Raw genomic sequence first — 20,426 nt, 5'->3', positions numbered from 1 at the left:
ATGGACTAAATTTCTGTTATACCAACAGATCTACTGCCTGGAAAACAATTAACGCTAATCACGGTGCACTCTTCGTGGACAGTGGCTGAGACACGACTGTGAGCACCTGTGTAACTCTCCTTTGCCTGTCCTTATTGGGCAAACTGATGCACAGAGGTACAGAGATCCAGGGATGCAGATACCTATAAACACCAAAAGCCCATGCCTGGGAGCCTCAAAACCAGACAGCCAGGGTTTAAATACCAGCTCTGCCACTTACTAGCTCTGTGACCTTGGCCAACTTACCCTCTGTGTGCCTCAGTTTCCACACTGTAAAACTGGGATAAAAATCAAACATTCCTTACACGATTGTTGAGAAGATTGAAGGATTCATTTCTGTAAAACTCTCAGAAAAGAATGTAGCACATTATTGGTGCTCAACAAATGTCAACTTAATATTAAAGTGATTTACAAGTCTCCTTTCTAATCATCTTCTGTGTTTCCTGGCTAGACTAAGTCCCAAAGAAAATCCTTATTTCTCCTTTTATAAACTCTTGGGAAGCACCCTTCAGTTCCATACCACCATCTGTTTAAACTGAGGGAGGGGATGCCTCCTCCCCACTCCTCTTGGCCACGGAGAGTGCTTCTCCACACCACAGACCCATGGCCCACAGCTAGCCTTTATCACACTAACAGAGTGAGGTGTGAGTCCGGAGAGACAAGTAGGGTATGTGAAACCGTTCCTTTCCTTCCAGTGCTGGCCACACTTGGGAAGCACCCGGGATGCTCAGCTCCATGGCAGGACAGCCCTGTGCATGATGGGGCAGGTCCTCTCAAGGGAAGGCTCGCTGTGGCCCAGAGTTACCTGGGACAGGGTGAGTCTCTACTTCTGGGACACAGTATAATGACACGCATTTTCCCACAGCCCTGAAGTTCATGGAGAACGTGGCTTCATCAGTAAAAATGAAGACATATATCACCTGCTTACTCTTTTCTGTCATCTCTCAGTTGGCTGCTGGAGACAACATGTGTATAAGTATTGGATCCCATTAAGCCCCAACCTATTTGAAGTAACAAAAAATTCTGTGGCTTAACGTTGGTTCAGGGCGACTGTGTAACAGTTCTGACTTTGCTGATGCTAAATTATGGGTATAGGAACTATCGAACCTCCTCAAATATCTTTCATCATAAAACCAGCTTTCCTTATTTTCCTGTTTCTTAGTAATTGCCAAAGACTATCAAATGATGGCTTCTCACAAAACAGTAGCTAAAGTTTATGAGCCCTCTTGACATACCCACTGTGGTAAACACTTTACATAATTTCTAATTCTCACAATTCTACAAAGCAGATATGAGCATCCCCATCTCACAGACGAGGGAAATCTGAGAACGAACTGACTTAGGCTCACGTGGCTCAGTGGCAGCGTGTGCACGCAAACCCAAGTCAAAAAACTACACCCCTTACTATATGTACCAAATCTCCTACCACTAATTAACACACAGCGGCGGGGTCAATACTCAGGGAACCCAGTACAATGTTCAGCTTTAAGGTGCTCCAGAGGCCGCTTCTAGCTGTTTTATAAATTCCCTTCTCACTGGTTTCTAGCACTGGAAGAAAAGTCCGATTTTGCCATTGTTTGCACAGCCAGTCTGAGATGGTCACAGCGAGATGACAGAATAAAACTAAGATATAAGCAGAACAATATTTACAGGTAGACAGACATAATGTAGACTGTGCTATTCTGAAGCATTAAGCAAAGAAATCAAAATAAAATAACGTTGTTTAAGCTTTCTTTAACAAATAGGAAAATTAAGAAGTTAAGAAGGTGCAACAGCGCCACCTATGTCTAAAAAGACCTTCCAGGTTGCCGGGAAACATGCAACACAAAATTGCCTGTAGGATCAGAAACGAGAATCAGATAACTAAAAGCTTCTGTAGCACATACTGCACTTTGTTTCAGGGTAAGGGAGGGGTATTCAATATTTAATCTGATATTGCTAATACTCCTGAATATAAACAAAAGACATAGGCTTATGGAAACTCATCTTAGAGGAGGAAAGATACCAGTCCAGCCTCTTCAGTTTACAGGAAGTGGAGACTGAGATCTGGGATATGTCCTCCTGGCAATCGGCAGCAAAGCTCTCCTAGGCCTCATGTCTTGCACTGTAGCAAATACCAACAGATCTTTACTAGGCCTATATTCATAAAAGTAACGTCTGTATTTTTCCAACAGTAGGTAATCTTAGTATCTTGCCAAATACTTCTCAAAGAGCCAGGAAATCGTAAAAGTTTGTTGAAATACAAAAACATTTATTTACATATTAAAACAGCATGAGATTTATTCTATTAAAAAAGTTACATGTCAAATCAATGTTTTGATATTTTAAACCTGTTAAAAGTGTAAGAAAAATAAACAAAATTTTCTTTAATCACAAAAGAGAGAAGATTATTCCCTGAAAATGATAAATGTGGATTTTTTTAAACTTAACGGATCTGGTCAGAATCCACGAATTTAAATGTCTGAGTGGATGTTAGACGGTAACATGAATTCTGAGTTGTAACAATACACATTCTGTGAAAATAATCTTCAAGGTCGTCTGCTTAAGGCAATTTAACTAATCCCTGTCTCTAAAGAATGATACAGATTTCATTAAAACTTCATAGTGCACTAAAAAAAATAAATGAATCCTTGTTACTTTAAGCCATATTCATATATATCATATATATACATATTGAATATGCATCAGAAATAAGCCACCCCCTTTAGTATTCAGAGTTGATCCTTCTAAAATACCTGTCATTGTGACAGCACATTTTTATTAAGCACCTTTTGGGTGCTTTGTATACAAGGCGTCTAACTCTCACAGACAAGGAAAACGATATTACTCAAATTTCACAAATGAGGAAATGTACTTAAGCCATAAAAACAACTTACCTATTCATCATCAGGAAAGAAAAGAGTAATGATTTTACTTACAATATTCACTGACAATCTTTTCTTCCATACTAAGACTACATAAAACCAATTCAGTCTTTCTAAGTATTTCTGTCAATAAGGGCCAATAGAGAAAAGCAAGTAACATCACTAGCAATGGTTGGACTTTCAAAGCCCACTTCTCTTTTGCATTATAATTATTTTTAATGTTTTGTTTTTAGTGCTCACAGAGCACTAAAATTAAAAAAAAAATTAACTTTTTAAGTCATTACATGAGAATAAAACTTTTGTAAAAATGTACAATTTTAATTTATGCCACTCTGTCTCACATTCTCACTGGTGTCTCTCCTTTGAAGTCCTCATCAGGCTGAGATCCCTAAAATTGGCCATTTATGGAGTCACAGGAGTTCGGCAATCCACTCAACGGGAGGCTGATTAGAGGAGCAATTAAAAATGCATTCTGTGCAGCCAGGGTTCCAGCACTGAGCAAGCCACTGCCAGCTGTGTGTAATTTGGGACAAGGTTCTCCATCTCTCAATCCCTCAGCTGCAAAAAAGGAGACACTGATACCTACCCTCAAACACCTGCTATGAAGTAAAACATGAGGAAAGCATTTTAGCCTTAGGCAGGTGTCCATTCAGAGCGAGTTTGGTCATTATGATGATGAGGATGGGTGTTAATAAATTAAGCTAGACCAGAAAATAGAAATCACCATAAAGGATAAACATTTAAATCAATGAGCATTTTCTTTTGGATGGATTGCAGAATATTCTATTGATTTTTTTAATAAACCAAGATTTGTCCATTAATAATAGATTTACAGGTTCATGGACAAGTCTCCAGAAAAAGAATTAGAGGCCTCTAACCTCTGAATACTAAGAAAGTAAAGTTTAAAAAGAATTATGAGGGAGATTATACCTCATTTGGGAGAATATGTGCTTAGCATGTATGCGGCCCTCAGTTCAGTCCCCAGTAACTCCATTTAAAAACTATTTTTTTAAGAAATTGAGAATTAAAGCAAACAGATGGAGGAATACAGAATTTTTTTAGAGACTCAACTCAGACTTCTGATGGGGAATAAAACATCCATTTCTCAGAGGAAATCTTGAAAACTATGTAAACTGGATCTGAGATGTCTAGTCTTTTAACATTATTGAAGAATTCATATTACCAAGTCTTAAAACTACCTGATAACCCACAGTGGTGATAGTGATCATAACAACTGCCAACACGGATCGAGCTCCGGCTAGGAATGCTCTGTTCTGACATCTCTGCCCCCGAGGCCTCACCAGGCTGAGAGCACTAACTTCGGACATTCATGAGCATCTCGTGTAAGTCCTCAATTTGTGCTTCTCACTCCCCCCTCACCAGGCCCTCTGAGGGAAGCACTGTGATCATCTTCCCCACCCGCAGTTAAGGCCACTAAGGCACAGAGACTAAACCCGATCCAGGTCACACTGGCATTAAAGGACGTGTGTATTTCTGCTGTTTTACTTTTTACAAAGGAATCTGAGATATCAATTCAAGGGACACTGTTAAATAATAAAGTCTGTCTGGTCTCCACCTCAAAGAGCACATAATATAGATTCCTGATGTAGGATGAGGCTGCCGCCACAAACTGACTCAGCTTGAAATTAATATCCAAGATGAAGCAGCGGATTCACGTAAATATTCACGACTGTCAACTCCTCTCTCGGGTCTGGGCCCTTCACTGCCTGAACGGGGGTGAAATCCCCACCCCTGTCAGGGAGGGAAGAGCTGCTCTTCCAGGTCGCACCCAGGCTTCACGGGCTGTTTCCCCTCACAGACTGTCGTCAACGATTAAAAAGCTCTCAAGATTTTTACACCATGCAAAACTGAAAGACATTTCTGCAGATGGAGCACTTTCTCAGGCTTAAACAATTTTTGCCTACACTCAGCAAGGGGGAGAAAAGAAACATGACTCTGCAAAGTCTCTGAGCCTCACCACTCACAGGAGTAGAACTGCCTCAGCACAAGATGACAGTTCACATTGCAGGGTGAGAACAAAATAAAGCCGCCCCAACCACAGGCACTCCCAGAGACAGCGCTCAGCAGTCTTCTGCACACTCACGGTTGTGCAGCCCTCACCACCATCTATTTCCAGAAAACTCCATCATCCCAGAAGAAACCCCCTGTCACTATCAGTCATTCCCTAATTCTCCTCCACCCAGCCCCTTGCAACCATCACCTGCTCTCTGCCTCTGCATTTGCCTATTCTGCACATTTCAGATCACTGAAGTCAATAATATGTGGCCGTTTATGTCTGGTTCCTTTCACTTAACGTGCTATTATCAAGGCTTTTCCATGTTGAAGTGGTATCAGCATCTCTGTCTTTTTTTTTTTTTTTGAAAACGTTAGTTTATTAAAAGGTGGTAAGTAATATCAAAAAGAGTAGAGTGGAGCATAAGGGGTGGGGATTCAAAGGGAAAAGGGTGGGTTGAGCAGTCAGGGTGGACTTCCCAGAACAGGTGGCCTTTTTCATCTTCCCCTTTATTTTTTTTCCTTTTTATTCACCCTTACGTATGAATAATGTTCCACTACATGGAGATACTACATTCAGTTCATCCATTCAGCAGCTATGTATGGACGACATCCAGTAGAATGAGGGTAAGAGGTGACTAGCAGGGATGGCATTAAAGCAAAGGGCAAGATGTGCTTTAAAAAAAAAGCCAACAAACAGAGGCACAAGGAAATTCAGTCCGTTTCTGAGCAAAGTGCATGCTTGCTTCGGCAGGACTACAGTGCAGGTCTGGGGAGGATATTGGCAGGAATCACGGGGAGGGAGTCACCTAAGAAGACTCCCCACCGAAATCAGCTCAGCCAATTCTCCTCCCTCATGTTTCTAGGCTTCTCTTATTTCATGTAATAGCACTTTAACTACACATCTGATCATGTGCATCAGACCAACTTACCTTGAAGCCACAGAAAATCATTCACTGACCGGAGCAGATCCAGGACAAAACTGTGATGGACCAGGGAGTACTGCAGCATCCCAGCCTGCAGGCACAAACCCCACATGTGCCTTGGTGATGTCCAGAAAGTAAAATGCATGGAAATATCTCACTGCTGGTGCACAACATCTGCCCCCAAATTGCCCCAAAATCATACTGGTAAAGCACTACTCAAACCTCTCACTACAAAAAAAAAAAAAAAAAATGCTAAGAAGGCAAATTTAGGCTCTGCCATTGAAAACCAGCAACCATCAATGCCAGTATCTGAGCTGGAATGCTCCTGACTTCAAAAACCACTGCGGACTTATTTTTCAAACGGGAAAGCATATATGTATCCCACGTAGATGATATTACAGTAGGATTTTTATTTTCGAAACTTCCAGTTCAAAATTAGCACAAGAAAGATTATGTTCCAGCTTTTAAAAAACTCAATTATCTTCCACTTTCTTAATTTTGAACCTATTATTATTTTATAAATGGAGCAATGCTTCATATTATAAACCAAGTGTTTGGCTTCTGCAAACAAAACCTTTATGACCTCACTATTTCAGAGCAAACTTTAATGATGTTTTGAGAGGTGGGGCCTGGGGCGCTCACTAACAGCCCTTTAAATACTGACAAGGATGTGCTATTAATTAATGCAAAGGCACTAAGTCCACATTAACTAGGAAACCAAAGAAACTACACCAAAGCCTTACTTTATCATTTTTAAATATTCCTATTGTTTGAATATTAAAGTTCTTAAAAGATATGATTTTTTTGAGAAAGACAACAGCTGTATTAAATTTCCTCTCACCAAGAAAGCAAACTTTATCAAGAGTAAAAACCCCTGTGGAAATTCAAAAGACAGGACGTTTCTAGATAAGTGAACATGCAGATCTGAACACAAACATAAATCCTATCAGATCTCACTCGAACCAGCTCAACAAAGTCCTGGGCTACCCTGGAACTTAGCTCTTCTCTTCCAAATGTTGGCTGAGCTAACATCATCACACAAGGCAGGGAAGAAGAGAAGAGGAAAGTCCACCTGGCGGCCTCCATCTCTTTCCTTCAAGCCAAAAGGCGCCGCAAGGGCGGCCCAGCTAACAAGCCCTCCCCATAAGGAAATCCGGCATCCACACTGCCCCTGCCGTCCCCAAGCAGCCCCGATGCCCCTCTCCCACTTGTGGCCTCCCAGCCTGTGAATGGTCTTCTAATTTCACTCCCCAGTTGGTGGCACCCTCCCCCTCTTCCCCGCTACACACAAACACACACACACACACACACACACACACACACACACACAAACGCGGAGCCAAGGCAGGCTTCCCAAAGCATAAATTTGATTACATCACCCCACTTCAAACCCTTCAGAGGCTCCCTGGTAGAGTTCTAGCCCCACCCCCGACCCTGAACGCCCATCCTCACCTCAGTACCCTGGTCCCCAGTGACCTCAGTGGCCCCCTGACCTGCTCCTACTTCCCACTTGCCTCCAGGCTCATTTTGACTGTTTCTCAAGGAAGCCTTCCCTCCCTCCATCCTCCGCAATTTGTTCCTCTGTTCATAGAACATTCTAGGCTAAGTCAACTTCTGACACTGCTAAGCTCCCAAGGAGCATTTTGCTTACTAATGTGGGTCCAACCTCTCTCCCCTAGACACTCAGAAGTGTGTGTGTTATGAATAAATGAATGATGGGGTGGGTCTCAAAGGGACAGCCAGACCTGCTCTCGCCCGTCCCGACCTTTCTTACTGTAGAATATCAGAAGCAAAACCAGAAGTACCTTTCCTGAGGGTCACTTCCTGCTGACACCCTTCACTGCCTCCTGTGTCAGTTCTAGTAAAACCCAAGCTCTTCGAAAGCCCTCCACCCCAGGCCCTCTCCAGTGTCCTCCCCAGCAGGGGCACCCACAACCCTGGACCACACATGGCACTCTCCCCGAGTCCCCACCGCACAAGCCTCCAGGCCTCTACCCGGGCTGCTCTGCCACATGAGCCACAGTCTTCATGCTTTCTACTGGCTGACCCTTACTCTGCCTTCACAACTGAATGTAGAGCCCATTTCTTCCAGGAAGTCCTCTCTGATAATATCCTTTAAGTCTTGGCAGGTCTCCCTCTGTAGCAGCACTGCATGGTGACCAACTGGGTGTTTGCTTGCTCCTTTGTGACCACGACCTATTGGGGGCCACGTGGGAAGGATTGAGAGATTACAAGAGAGGTGGGAGAAGCAAAAAGCAAAAATCACAGCTGAAGTCCCAAATTCAAGGATTCTTTCTCAGAAAAACAATAAAATATTTCACATGTGTGCAATTTGGCTACTATTTTTGTGGCTTGCGGGAAGCAAGGGCTTGGTGTTCTAGTCCAAAACCCGGGTTACATGCAAAGAAATGTATATATTCATATCCAAAGGAAACCAGAGCTGCTCCACAACAGTTTGCAGTCAGAATTGAAAGGAATTTTGATAAAGGCAATGTCTCTCTCTCTCTCTTCTTTCTTTTCTGGCATCATATAATTTTAGAAGTATTTGCGTGACTAAGAGATGGCTACAGCCCGTGATTCTGCACTGGAGAGTTTGGGCTGAGGAAGCCCAGATTACATTCACTGTGTAAATGCAATCACACCAACAAACTGACAAGTTCCCTTGTGGAGGAGCTGATGTTCCAAAGCAGGCAAACTCATGCAGTAAGAAAACTCTAAATAAAAAGTAAGAAATTCAATGTTCTGTACTCAATTTCATTAGCTATATGGGCCATTACCTGATAGTATATCTTGTCTAATGAAACCCAAAAATAAATTGTGAACGTTGATTTTCTTCATCTGACTGTTTTATGCTAAATTTGGATATCAAACCCACAATCCATACGGACAGCTCAGGCCTATGCTGCAGCACAGCTACATCCCGTAGAAGAAAGTCTATCAAGGGAGAACTGGAGAGTTTCCCTTCAGAAGCTGCTAAGTCTGGTTTTGCACCTATACATCATTTGCAACCACTTCATCGTCAAAGGAGTAAGACCTTACCTCTGTGGGGCGTAAAGCACTGCGGTGCTTCAGAACAATCAAAGAACACTGAGCTTTGTGAATCAGTCCTGAGACACTTAAATCGTACTTTTTCTGAAAGGCCCCAAAACTGACCCACTTCACCATTTCACGTACACCAGGGAGGTACCGGAATTAGTAGAGAAAACACGCCCTTGAAGTCTGACAAGACCCTGCTTGAATCCTGTTACAGTATTTACTACCCTCTAAAAGGACCAATAACTTAACCCCTCTGAGAAGGCTTGCCAATCCGCAAAAGGGGGCTGCCACCGCCCACCTGGGAGGCATGGATGTGAATGCAACACGCAAGTAGGGCGGCAGACTGGTACCTGACACGGGGCCTGGCTAGTTTCCCTCCGCTGCCCTTGTCCCCCTTTAAACTTGTGCTCTTTACCCGGTACCAAATGCCCGGAATAGACTGCCCGAATATTCTGTGTATCCCTGGATACATGCCTTACCCTTAGGAGGCCAGAAAAACAACTGCCTCCTCCCCAGTCACTATCAATGTTCTTAAGAGTCTGGATTTTTTTAACCTCTATTTTGCAGGGAGACTATTCCAGAATTTTTCAAGCACCATTCTCCAGGTTGGCTCCTCTCCCAGCGCCCATCCCTTCTCACCTCAGATCCTCTGTCTGCCTTCTGTTCATTGGAAAGCGAGTCAAGAAGAGCGGGGACTCCCTAGGCCTTCTTCCCTCCCTGATATGTTAGTGTGACTACATTCAACCCACGCCCCAATCCAACTCCAGCTTCTGAGGACTCTACCCTCCCGGACCCTGCAGACTCTGCAACTTCCCAAGACACACACGTGGCCACGACCCTCCCTTCAGATTTCTTCCTGGCTGGCCCTGCCCACCCCCCGGCCCCTTAAAGATAAATGACATTGCCCTGAAAATCCCAAACGCCGCTGACTGACACACGAAAGCTGCATGGTCTGGGCTTTCCTCCAACCCAGGCACAGCCCTGCCCCCCCTCAGCCTCAGTCTGCAGCTCTCAAGATGATCTAATTCACATGCGCGTCTGTGAACACCAGCTAAGAATGATGACTCCCAACGTGTATCTCTAGTCCGGCTCCTTCAACTCAGCCCCAGGCTCATAGACCCGAGTGCCTCTATGAAGTCCAAACTTGAACGAAAAATGGCATCTTAAAAATGCCTCATGTCCACCATTTATTCTGGAATTCAATTTCTGGAAGGTACCTCCCATGCTCCCCATTTTAGTAACAGACCCAGCACTCACCTAGGTGTTTGAGGTCACATTCAATTTCCCCTGTTCCCTCCCTCCAGCCCTGGCCTGGAATATTAGTCCTGTCATTTCCGTTGCTAAGCCCATCTAAAGTCTGGTTCTGCAGGGACCACGGCCGGATCCCCACAGGCTCACAGCAAGGTGCACTGAGTCACAGTCCTCCGAAGGGTGCTCCCTGGAGGGGGAGGCATCTCCTGCCACTGGTCACCACAGAAGGCACTGGATTCTCACAGAGGCTCTGGAGAAGGGACTCAAGGTTCTCCCGTGATCTGAGCTTTGAAGGTCCCGAGGTCTGGCGGAGCTCCTATTAGCAGACAAACTTGCCACTGAGCAGATGAGGATGGAGGAGCCCAAGCAAGGCTGTCCTCACTCCAACCCCTGGGCCCTCAGGAGCCACGGGAAAGGCCTGTGTCCAGGGCACAGCCCAACAATCACAGATCCCAGCCTGCATTTGCCAACCCGGACAGCCTAGACACCTTCTACTTGCGAGACTTACTTCTGTTCTGTTCCCCCCAGAGAATGTGATGGACACTTTCAGAATATCTGGCCTGTCTCAAGCGAGACAAAGTCAGTGAAGGATGAAGTGTTCACATTTGGACTAGAGCATGAAAGGAGAAACAAGACCTCATGATCAGCATGATGGTGGTGGCCAAACTCTTCCCCTGGGTGAGATGAACAAGGGTGGGGGTGAGAATCCAAGGTCTTAGATTGGCCAAAGCATCTTCCTTCAATGCTGACTGGGGGTTGGAGACTCACTAACGCAAACTAACGACACGGCTATCAGTGGGGGACGTCAGCAGCAACAAACACGGAGTCAGCTCTTTAATGCCAACATGGGTTAAAAGTAAAGGCCGGTGCAGGGAGGCCTGCACGGCTGCTGAGGCAAACCACAGACCCGGCTCTGAATGCCCACTGGCTGGAGCAGAGAGGAAGCTACGGTCCCTTTAACAGTCCCTGTGTCCACCAGATCCATGTAAGCCAGCTACTTAGGAGAAGTACATGTTGTCCTGATACTCAGAAAAACCAGCCTCGTAAAGGGAACAAAAGAGTGGCATGGATTTTAGACCCACTTCTGCCCCTTTATGAAGGCAAAATTAAGTAAATGGCACGGGGAAGTTGAATGTAAAAAAAAAAAAAAATTAAATAACCAAACGGTGACTGATTCCTCCAACATTGTACCCTGCAGCTGCTCACCCCCAAGCTTGCCACTTTCTCACCAGTGACCGCCGGTCAGGAAGCGCCGTCACGCACGTCACACAGAGACAGCCAGGAACCGCGTGCTGAGCACGTTTGTGTAAAAGCAGGAATCGAGCAAGATGCTGCAGACTTTGACTTCACAAGTTTAAATACTCCCTGAAAAGAATCCCTCAACAGCCGCCTAAATCAATTCGCATCTCACTTCTTCAAAACAATTAAACTAATTGAATAAGGGTACATTTGTCACCAAATATAAGTAGGACCAAACAGGTTCCTCAAAGCAAATATTTTAACAGATATCAAACACCAGTGGGTGATGTGCTAACAAATCAAATATTCCAAAAAATTAGAAAATAACAAGATGACTAGGATAATGCATGGATCAAGGCACCTGAAAAGTTTCTGCTTTTTAAAGCGATGGAGACAGCACGGAGGGCGATCTAGCTATTTCCAATGCAGGATATGCACAGCCACCTTTTCAGACGCAACTGCGCGGTACAAGAGAAAAAGTTATAAAGAAAAAGGAAAGGAGGAACAAGCGAAAATTAGAAACACACAAGAACAAAAATGACTTTGACAGCATGTACAAGAATTTACGTGAGTGTGTGAGGCCAGGGACGCAGGGACAGTGAGACCCACCCTCACCTCCTGCTCCAGGGAAGGCAGGGGCCTGAGGGGAGCGACGCTGCTTGGGGACCCCAACGTGGTCAGCGCCCCTAACCGAAACTCCACATACATGCGTCTAGGCAGCTTTTAAGCCACAAAATGTGGTCGCATTACAGGCTGGACAGTTTTACTCACTCCCAAAGTGAGTAGCAGGAGAGAATTAGTCTCTGCTCCTGCACCAAAGCATTGTTTTAAAAATTAATGGCTGTGGAATAGTGAAAGCAACAATGGAGTAAAAGTGACTGGAGGAGAACGTGCTTGACCCGAGCTCACTGGCCGCGTTATCTCACTGACGTTCAGATGCTGGCTGAGCCCTTATGGTACCAAAACAGACAGATCCACCAGGAGGGATTTTAATGCGCTGCTGTATTTTGATGCCGAGAGCCATGCCTGGTACACGAGGTTCTGGGTAAACAATGGTGACAGTGTCAACACTATGGGCTAAGCACACATCCAGCTACTCCGCCAAATCCCAAGGGCAGACTTCAAAAGGCAAATACAAGCTGGAATTCTCTGGTGGGTCTGCAGACTCAGAACCAAGCAGTTGCTGAGCAAAAATGTCACCAGTGCCTCCTATGACAAAAGAGGAGGCACTGGCCATGGGGCTTGGGCAGGGCTCCAGGCTTCCACTGCTCACCCACCAGTCTGTCCAGGGGGAGAACATGGTCCCTGCTTACGTTGCACTGATGCACCTACCTTGACTAACGCCTGGGGGCTCAGCAGGAGGTGACATGTGAGGTGAACGGAGCCAGCCTCGGTGTAGCCCGGTGCTGGCAGCTGTGCCCACAGCAATGCCCAGGCACCTAAACCTGCCACCTCATCCCCAAGGAGCAGAAGGGGGTGCGGACGTGTAGATCACAGGGCCCTGCGAGGACAAATAAAAATCATGGCCACTACATGTCTCACCCCTTACTAAAGTCATAGAGGTATATCCGGGAGGAACAGAAAATTCATACAGAGCCCACCAGGCACCACACGTAGGTGGGACTCAGGCCCACTGTGCCTCTCACTCACAGGGATGGTCTGGACTTTCTTTTTATCAATTCTCTGGCATCTTCTCCTCCAACTTACCAACAACTAGAAAGTAGGATTTGATCTTAGGTAAGTTCAAGAATCACAGAGCACTGCCTCCACAGTGGGCCTGTGCCAGGTCCTCCGACCGTCACCTGTGGTACCGCCATGAGCGCCCTCCAGACTCAAGGCCCGAGGCCGTAGGCCGTGGGGGCACAGCTTCCCTCATTCTCCCCAGCAAAGGGGGACCACCTCTGGGCAAAGGCATCTCACCTCTTCTGCCCGAAGGAAAGCATGATAGATACACGGGGAAACAGAGCATAAGGTGGGGAGGTAGTAAGCCCAGGATAGCTCGTCTGCACATCCAAGGCAAAAGTGGGGCCGTTGACTTAATCACAGGGACAAAGTGAGGATGAGTCTTTCCCTGCTTTGTCTCATACTCCGTGATACGCCTTTCCCTGCATAAGGAGTTCATCCGGAATTCCCTGGAGGTGTTTCTGATGTCCTAACTTGGCATGCTGGCTGTCGGGGAGGAAGAGAGGGCCTGAACCCAGCAGGTGCTGGGCCTGGGAGGCAGGAGACACCGGCTCCAGAAAAAGCTCAACCAGCATCTCGTTCTGCCTCTCGGGATACAGCATCTCATTTATAAGCAAAGGGATGAGACTGTCCCAGGATAGGCTGCCTAACAAAATTGAAATGAGAGCCATGTAAAGAAAGCTTCCCAGTTGCCACATTTAAAACGGTAAACAAAGAAACAATCAAACAAACCAAAAACAGATACTAGAAACTAATTTTAAGAACAGATCTTACTTAATCTGCTGTATGTAAAATACTATCATTTTGACATGTAATCAATATATGAAAGTAACAAGATAGTTTACATACTGTTTACTAGACAAGTCTCAGCGTCTGATGTGCATTTGACCTACAGCACATCTCAGCCCAGACCAGCCTCTTCCCCAGCGCTCATAGCATCAGTGGCTGTGGCTACTCTATTGGACAGCAACTCCAGGGGTCCCACCAGGGGTCTTGGCTGAAAAGCGGGAGGAAGTCTCCACACTGACCCTAAAAGGATCTCTCTGAAACAAAGGCAGATTCACTTTTAAATGTCTGTAAATCGTCGGGCTGCACCTCCCTCCGCCCTTGGCTACAAGACAGGCCTCTTCCTTGCTGATCCCTTCCTGGATGTAGGGAAGGAACCCGGCACACAGCCAGGGTGGCCGGGCCTACAGGTAGACTTACCTGCTGTCTGTGTCCAGTCCCATGAAGTCCTCCTTCTCAAACAAGGTGCAGAGGAGTGGGATCTTGTCCCCAGACTTGTCAGGGGCCCCATCCAGCCACTTGGACTTGAGCAAGATGAAGAGTGACTCAGTGAAGTCCTCGATCCTCTTCTCCACCACCCTGCAGTCCTCGTAGTTTGAAGGCCACATAGGTGCGCGGCTACTCGGCTACCTCCCCATGCAGCACAAAGACAAGGTGCTGAGAGTCATTAAGCGTGGTGCCATACAGCTCCTCTGCACATGGAGCTTCTCGAAGGACTTGGCAGAGAGGCAGTCGGTAATGGTGACAAGGCCCACGACCGTGCGGTGTGTCTGGAAGTCACTCCACGCATTCTCGAACGCATAGTGGTGCCTGTAGTGGATACAGAGTGCCCACTGGGAGCCGCACGGGCTGATCTGGCTCACCAAGGGGATTCGTTTATAGATGCAAAAGAAATTGTCCTCTGAAATGATCCCCACGGGTTGGACGACCACGGGGAGAGTCTCGTATTCCTCAGCACACTGCACGTAGTCAGGGATGCTCATGTTGCAGGCCCTGCTGAGAGGGGAGAGGAGATCAATGTAAATATTGTGCTGCGGGCTGCGGGCCTCTCTGGGTTGCAGTGACCTGGTGTGTACCAGTCAGAAGGCAGGGGAAGCACAAGTAAAGCCGGGGGTACAGTTTGACCTCAGAGTCTGTACATGGCTACCGTAGCTCGGATCACATTACCCAGCTTTTGGTCTAGGCTTCCTGCCCCTGCATACAAGGGTCATTTCTTGTTTTCTGTTTCCAAGCACCTAGCAAGACCCTGATGCAAAGTCAGTGCTCAACACTGCGGAATAAAGAAATGAACAAAGGAAATGCTTTCCCCAACCCCCTTCAGCAGATTATAAAGAAAAGAACCGCAGTAGGATCAAAAGATCTGGATTTCAACACCAATTTATTTGAACTCCTAAACTGCAGAATAATGGATAAGAAAACTTGCCTTGGGGAAGAGGGTACAGCTCAGTGGTAGAGCACATACATATCATGTATGAGGTCCTGGGTTCAATCCCCAGTACCTCATTTTAAAAAATGAAACAAATGAATAATCCTAATTACCCTTCTCAAAAAATATTTTTTAATTCAAAATTCAAAAAACACCTTGCAATTGACACAACATTGTAAACTTGACTATACTTCAATTTAAAAAAAATCCTTGCCCTACAAGAATATATCTGGATTATGGAAGTTTGCAAATGTAAAATGCCTAGGGTACCACCTGCATAAAGAGGGGGGACTGCACAAATTTACTATCCCTCCTTTATGAGCTATATTTCCTTTGGGGGGTGTTATAAACTCTCAGAGCTTATTTTCTCAGATTTAAAAAACAAAATAATACTTGATTCTCAGTACTGCTGAAGAATCAGATAAGCCTGTGAAAGCATCTGACCCACAGAGGTTACTCAATAAATGTTTGTTGAATGAATGAATAAACAAGCAAAGTGAATGCTGCTCCCTGCCACAGAACATCATAATGGTACTTCCTGGAAATCCCAAGCCCACGTTACACCCGACTACACAATAAACATGTGGGTGACCTGGGCAGGCCTGTGTGTTTCTCTAAGCCCCAGTTTAATGATAGATAGAAATGAGGGCAATAACACAAACCTCAAAGGGTTAGTGAGTCAGTAATGAATTGTACCCCAACTATGCAAGACGGAACCATTAAGGAAAATTGGGCAAAGGGTCCATAGGCCCTCCGTATATTATCTCCTACAAGTACAGGGGAACCTACATTACATCTCAAAATAAAAAGTCTAATATTTTAAAGAGGCTATTGAGGTTAAATGAGCTCATTGTCTCAAATAAGGAACACACAGTACAAGTACAACAATGCCTAGCCATGAGATACTCTCAGTTAACATTCCCACTGAACCCACTGGTCCCTCCAACTTCAGAGCTTGAGGATGGGTCCTCGTGGCCAAAGGCCACTGCACCTGAAGTTAACAAAGCTAATGGTCCCCACTTGCAAGAGCCCCTGTCACCACCCTTGTTCTAATTTTCTATTTGTAATATTTTTTTTATTTAATAGAAACCCCCAATTGCATAGCCTTCAGGTCACCAAAACCTGACCACAGAGATCATGATGGCAGCCCTCCTTGGTGAAACAATAAAATGAAAAGCCATTTCCACAAGACCTCTGTGTAAATCTACTAGGGAACTTCATCTTGGACAGAGGAAGAGGACTGGGGAGGAGGGGGCAATCTGGGGGCACAGAGAACTATGGGCCACCTATCCCACGATGGACTTTAGACTCAACCCTCACCCTCCAGGTAATTCAAAATACACACCGACAGAGTGCTATGGACAAGATTTTTTTAAAGAAATCCCTGACTCCCTAGCAGGTCTTGTTTCTACTGAGACACAGATGGCTTATGTGTATAATGTTTCACAAAAGCCTTAAAATATTATCACCCCAACTTGACACATTAAGAAACTGAGGTAGAGAATTTTATCATATTGTACAAGATTAGAGAGAGGCCACGTCAGACACCGTATTTAAACCCAAGCCCCTGTTTCAGGGCTCACACTAGAAATTGTGACATGCTGCCCCTTTCCTGCCCTCTCCCTGCAATAAATTTCTGAAGAGTCTTTTCTGTGCCATCTGGAATCACAATAATTTCAATTTTCCACAAAGAGCTATGTCACTCCCTGGAGGACATATCAAAATCTAAAGGGTTGGGATGGGAGGAGAGATTTGCATTTTCTGTTTCTCAAAGGAAACATGGCTTTAAAAGAAACTGAAAAGCACTTATCTAGTCTAAGCCCTCATTGTGCAGAGAAAGAAACGGAAGTTCAGAAGAGATGAGGAAAGGGCCTTATTAACAAATATTGCTTCAGCGCAGCATCATGCCAGCCCTGGGCACTGCTGGGGGAGGATCTGGGAGGCACAGGAGAATGAGTGTTAGAAAAAGGAAAGAGAAGAAGCATACAAGGCCCTGTCTCTACACCACCATACCATGAAATTCCACCAAATTACCCGGTATGGGATCAGCCAATATTAAGGTGGGCTAAACAGGTTATAGAAACCTGGAATTCTCAAACATAGTGCAAATTCCAACATTTAGTCTGCTTTTTTCCCCAGTTCAAGCATCAACTCAGTGGGCACTCTGTTCCAGGGACTACACGAGGCCTGGAGTTCTCCCAAGTACAAATCTCTATTACGTGTGCAAACCACATAAAGGCCCACCAGAAGAAAAGTGCCCACAGATAAGATGGAATTCCTGAAGCTGAAAGCAGTCAACCAGCGTATGTTACTAGGAAAATTGATGCTGCTAGAAATGGACTCATGGACTTAGAAAGCAAACTGTGGTTAGCAGGCAGGAAAAGGGGGATTAACAGATACACATTAATAAATATAAAATAAATGACAAGGACCTACTATATAGCACAGGGAACTATATTCAATTTCTTGTAATGAGTTGTGCTAAAAACAATCTAAAACATATTTATATACATATGCATATGTTTATAACTGAATCTCTGCTGTACACCTGAAACTAATATTGTAAATTGACTACACTTCATTAAAAATAATTTTAAAAAATAAGTACAAATAAAATCAACGCCATTAAGATAAAATAAAAGAACAATCTTATCCCCTCAGCTGTAGGTGGTGGAGAATTCTGGTTACAAGCACCAAGTCCACTGGATCACTCCAGCACTGACTGTCACTCTTTCTGACCATCAGACAGTCACTTGGCTACACTGAGGTTACTTTTCTCTTCTGTGAAAATCTACAGTGACAACTAATGATGTATAGAATCTCATCATTCACAAGCCCAACAATTAGTGAGGACTTCCCATGGGCCAGGCTCTGGAGAGATGAAAAGATAGGGTCCCAGATATATTCAAGGGTAGAAGAAGTTTATGCCATAAAGACAATTATTCTTCCTGTTTTGATAGACAGATTCAATGCAATTCTGATTAGAATTCCTACCAGACATTTCATGGAATGTAACAAGTTAATTTATGGTCAGGAACAGCCAAGAAACTTCTTTAGAACCACCACTGTGGAGGGGTGGATAGGTCATTAATTTCCACTGGTCTTTCTGAAGTGATGAAAACGTTCTGGAATAATAATTGTTGCACCACTGTGAATATGCTAAAAGCTGCTGAATTGTACCATTTAAATGGGTGGAATTCATGGTGTGTGAACAATATCACAATAAAGCTGTTATATGAAAAAGTATTCCTTGACAATTATATTTCCCTCTATACAACTAGTCTACCCCACAATTTAAGAAAAACAAAAAACCAAAACTAACTAAACAGTGCCAGGAGCTTTTTAGGACTGCAATGTCCCTGGGTCTCCAACGCCTCTGGTGGTGCTGTTCCAGTTAACACACACTAGCTGGGCTGGGCTACTTAGGGACTGTAACTATGTTTTTAAAATCGACGGTCACACGTTTCACCCTGGGAGAGGGAAGGAAGGAGCATGTCACAGCCTCATGCCTTCAGCTCATTTTTAAATGAACCAAGCCCTGCTTTCAACACTGTAATCCCTGGCACTATAAAAACACGTGACATCAACAAGCACCGCCATCATAACACCTGAAAGTGTTCAAGGTACTTACCTGTGGCAGAAACACTGAGGGGGGAGACAGAAACTCCCTCAGCACTGGCGCTCACTTTTCCAGACTCCATCAGGAGGAACTGGGCTTTACAGCTTGAGGCTCTAAGCCCGGGAAGCAGCGCGCATGCCGCTGAGCTGGTCCTCAGGGAGCTGGAAAGGGAGAGGAGGGCAGCCCCGGGGTCGCAGGGCAGGGAAAGCGGGGGTGGGGACGCGGGCTGCAGCCCCGCTCTGAGGCCAGACCCAGCCCCAGCCGCCCGCCCCCGATCGGGTCCGCAGAAACCGCCCACCCGGGACACAGCCCTCCCAGGGGCAGGGACGAGCCTGCGGCCAAGGAGAGGAAGCCCGGGAGGAGAGGACTCCTGCGCGGGAGAGGGGAAGGTGTCGCCAGCCGCAGACTGAGGGGAGCCCAGCTGGGACGAGAGGCGGCAGGTGCACACCTGGCCCTGGACAGCTGTGGCCAGGGCGCCGGGGTAGGTGGCACGGGCAGAGGTGTCTGGCCCGAGAAATTCAGCTGAACACAGGCTGACTCGCGCCCTCGCGGGCTTTGACGCGAGGACCGCCCTCCGCAGACGCCTGAACCTTTTCCCGGGAGCCCCCCACCTTGCATTTCCAGAGCCAGAGGCCCCGGCACCGGGCAGGAGCTAAAGGCCTACCGGTTGACAGAGCTGAGAAGACTTTGGGGCCGATTCCCAGCTCGGAGCTGGGGCTTCCAAACCCCGGTCCAGCTGGCACCGACTGCGCATGCGCAGGAGGGCCAGCGATCCTCTCTTGGTTCTGTGATAGAGGCTGGGGCATCGAGGGAGGGAGAAGATGGGGGGAGGACGAGAGGAGGGGAAAAGTGGAGGGAGACAGATGGACAGGAGGAGCAGAGAGTAGGTAGGGATCTTGAGAGGGGAGGGGAGTAGCAGAGATGTAGAGAAAAAGCTTTACTTCTGGGGCACCCCGAAGGAGGCGGCAGACCTGCCTCTGTACCTTTCTGTAACCCTTCAAGGCCCGCAGCTCAAGTTTTACCTCCCTGGTCCAGCCCTCCAGGCGATGCCTCTGCTGAAACCCTACGGGGATCACACCCGTTGTCCCCACGTGGAGCTGGGTTTCCTGTTGCTGTGGGAAACAAGCACCCGCAGGTGTTGTCTCTCAGAACTACCTTGGGAAGTGTACATTTTCCCCTTTTACAGGCTGGGAAAAAGGCAGGCACGATCTCTGCCTTAGCTCCACTGTCCCAGGTGTTGGCCTTGCGGGGAGCGGGAGGTACAAGATCAGAGCCCCAGACAGAGCAGACTGCCTGAGTGTTGGTGCATAGTCCCATCCCTCCTGGGTAAAACACACCTAACCCAAGTGGAACCATCAAGGGCTCACAGTAGGTTCCTGGGTGTGGGAGAGCTGTCCTCAGTTCCAGTACCCAGCTTGCTAGGTAGATAGGAGTGTTACCGAGTCCAAATTCATTCTCCTCAGTGAAGGACAGGCCAATAAGTGGGAGACCCGCTGCTGGGGCATGGAAAAGGAAGTTTCTGTAGAGCTAGATGGCAAACTAAT

General features: G+C 46.1%; 1 protein-coding gene across 42 annotated transcripts in view; it reads right to left on the bottom strand.

The window, feature by feature from the left end:
* LOC141578009 (uncharacterized) overlaps window positions 1-20,426 on the bottom strand; it is a 196,197-nt gene that overhangs the window by 36,088 nt on the left and 139,683 nt on the right. For 33 of the 42 annotated variants that reach the window (XR_012507855.1, XR_012507853.1, XR_012507852.1 and 30 more), the window contains 2 exons: window positions 18,895-19,994; window positions 14,258-14,833 (listed from right to left, as the gene is read on the bottom strand). The gene's annotated coding sequence lies outside the window, so the exon portion shown is untranslated. Of the gene's footprint in view, window positions 1-12,700; window positions 12,870-13,900; window positions 14,095-14,257; window positions 14,834-18,894; window positions 19,995-20,426 lie in introns of all 42 variants that reach the window. The other 9 variants (XM_074366526.1, XM_074366523.1, XM_074366539.1 and 6 more) reach the window with 8 other exon arrangements.

The sequence above is a fragment of the Camelus bactrianus genome, chromosome 6 (genome assembly GCF_048773025.1).
Source record: "Camelus bactrianus isolate YW-2024 breed Bactrian camel chromosome 6, ASM4877302v1, whole genome shotgun sequence".
In the NCBI taxonomy this organism is placed as follows: Eukaryota; Metazoa; Chordata; class Mammalia; order Artiodactyla; family Camelidae; genus Camelus; species Camelus bactrianus.
Note: the sequence above shows the minus strand (reverse complement) of the source record. Positions and strands in the feature narration are given on the sequence as shown.